Here is a 2,587-nt window from a genome sequence, read left to right as displayed (position 1 = left end):
CATTTATAACTGTTAGTTTCCTTCAGTTTGTATCCTACATTTATAACTGTTAGTTTCCTTCAGTTTGTAACCTACATTTATAACTGTTAGTTTCCTTCAGTTTGTATCCTACATTTATAACTGTTAGTTTCCTTCAGTTTGTATCCTACATTTATAACTGTTAGTTTCCTTCAGTTTGTTTCCTACATTTATAACTGTTAGTTTCCTTCAGTTTGTATCCTACATTTATAACTGTTAGTTTCCTTCAGTTTGTATCCTACATTTATAACTGTTAGTTTCCTTCAGTTTGTATCCTACATTTATAACTGTTAGTTTCCTTCAGTTTGTATCCTACATTTATAACTGTTAGTTTCCTTCAGTTTGTATCCTACATTTATAACTGTTAGTTTCCTTCAGTTTGTATCCTACATTTATAACTGTTAGTTTCCTTCAGTTTGTAGCCTACATTTATAACTGTTAGTTTCCTTCAGTTTGTAACCTACATTTATAACTGTTAGTTTCCTTCAGTTTGTAACCTACATTTATAACTGTTAGTTTCCTTCAGTTTGTATCCTACATTTATAACTGTTAGTTTCCTTCAGTTTGTATCCTACATTTATAACTGTTAGTTTCCTTCAGTTTGTAACCTACATTTATAACTGTTAGTTTCCTTCAGTTTGTATCCTACATTTATAACTGTTAGTTTCCTTCAGTTTGTAACCTACATTTATAACTGTTAGTTTCCTTCAGTTTGTATCCTACATTTATAACTGTTAGTTTCCTTCAGTTTGTAACCTACATTTATAACTGTTAGTTTCCTTCAGTTTGTAACCTACATTTATAACTGTTAGTTTCCTTCAGTTTGTAACCTACATTTATAACTGTTAGTTTCCTTCAGTTTGTAACCTACATTTATAACTGTTAGTTTCCTTCAGTTTGTAACATACATTTATAACTGTTAGTTTCCTTCAGTTTGTAACCTACATTTATAACTGTTAGTTTCCTTCAGTTTGTATCCTACATTTATAACTGTAGTGTTAGTTTCCTTCAGTTTGTAACCTACATTTATAACTGTAGTGTTAGTTTCCTTCAGTTTGTAACCTACATTTATAACTGTTAGTTTCCTTCAGTTTGTAACCTACATTTATAACTGTTAGTTTCCTTCAGTTTGTATCCTACATTTATAACTGTTAGTTTCCTTCAGTTTGTAACCTACATTTATAACTGTTAGTTTCCTTCAGTTTGTATCCTACATTTATAACTGTAGTGTTAGTTTCCTTCAGTTTGTATCCTACATTTATAACTGTAGTGTTAGTTTCCTTCAGTTTGTATCCTACATTTATAACTGTTAGTTTCCTTCAGTTTGTATCCTACATTTATAACTGTTAGTTTCCTTCAGTTTGTATCCTACATTTATAACTGTTAGTTTCCTTCAGTTTGTAGCCTACATTTATAACTGTTAGTTTCCTTCAGTTTGTAACCTACATTTATAACTGTTAGTTTCCTTCAGTTTGTAACCTACATTTATAACTGTTAGTTTCCTTCAGTTTGTATCCTACATTTATAACTGTTTGTTTCCTTCAGTTTGTATCCTACATTTATAACTGTTAGTTTCCTTCAGTTTGTAACCTACATTTATAACTGTTAGTTTCCTTCAGTTTGTAACCTACATTTATAACTGTTAGTTTCATTCAGTTTGTAACCTACATTTATAACTGTTAGTTTCCTTCAGTTTGTATCCTACATTTATAACTGTTAGTTTCCTTCAGTTTGTATCCTACATTTATAACTGTTAGTTTCCTTCAGTTTGTAGCCTACATTTATAACTGTTAGTTTCCTTCAGTTTGTAACCTACATTTATAACTGTTAGTTTCCTTCAGTTTGTAACCTACATTTATAACTGTTAGTTTCCTTCAGTTTGTATCCTACATTTATAACTGTTAGTTTCCTTCAGTTTGTAACCTACATTTATAATTGTTAGTTTCCTTCAGTTTGTATCCTACATTTATAACTGTTAGTTTCCTTCAGTTTGTAACCTACATTTATAACTGTTAGTTTCCTTCAGTTTGTATCCTACATTTATAACTGTTAGTTTCCTTCAGTTTGTAACCTACATTTATAACTGTTAGTTTCCTTCAGTTTGTAACCTACATTTATAACTGTTAGTTTCCTTCAGTTTGTATCCTACATTTATAACTGTTTGTTTCCTTCAGTTTGTAACCTACATTTATAACTGTTAGTTTCCTTCAGTTTGTAACCTACATTTATAACTGTTAGTTTCCTTCAGTTTGTAGCCTACATTTATAACTGTTAGTTTCCTTCAGTTTGTAACCTACATTTATAACTGTTAGTTTCCTTCAGTTTGTAACCTACATTTATAACTGTTAGTTTCCTTCAGTTTGTATCCTACATTTATAACTGTTTGTTTCCTTCAGTTTGTATCCTACATTTATAACTGTTAGTTTCCTTCAGTTTGTAACCTACATTTATAACTGTTAGTTTCCTTCAGTTTGTATCCTACATTTATAACTGTTAGTTTCCTTCAGTTTGTAACCTACATTTATAACTGTTAGTTTCCTTCAGTTTGTATCCTACATTTATAACTGTT

This window comes from Salvelinus alpinus, chromosome 3, assembly GCF_045679555.1.
Source record: "Salvelinus alpinus chromosome 3, SLU_Salpinus.1, whole genome shotgun sequence".
In the NCBI taxonomy this organism is placed as follows: domain Eukaryota; kingdom Metazoa; phylum Chordata; class Actinopteri; order Salmoniformes; family Salmonidae; genus Salvelinus; species Salvelinus alpinus.
Note: the sequence above shows the minus strand (reverse complement) of the source record.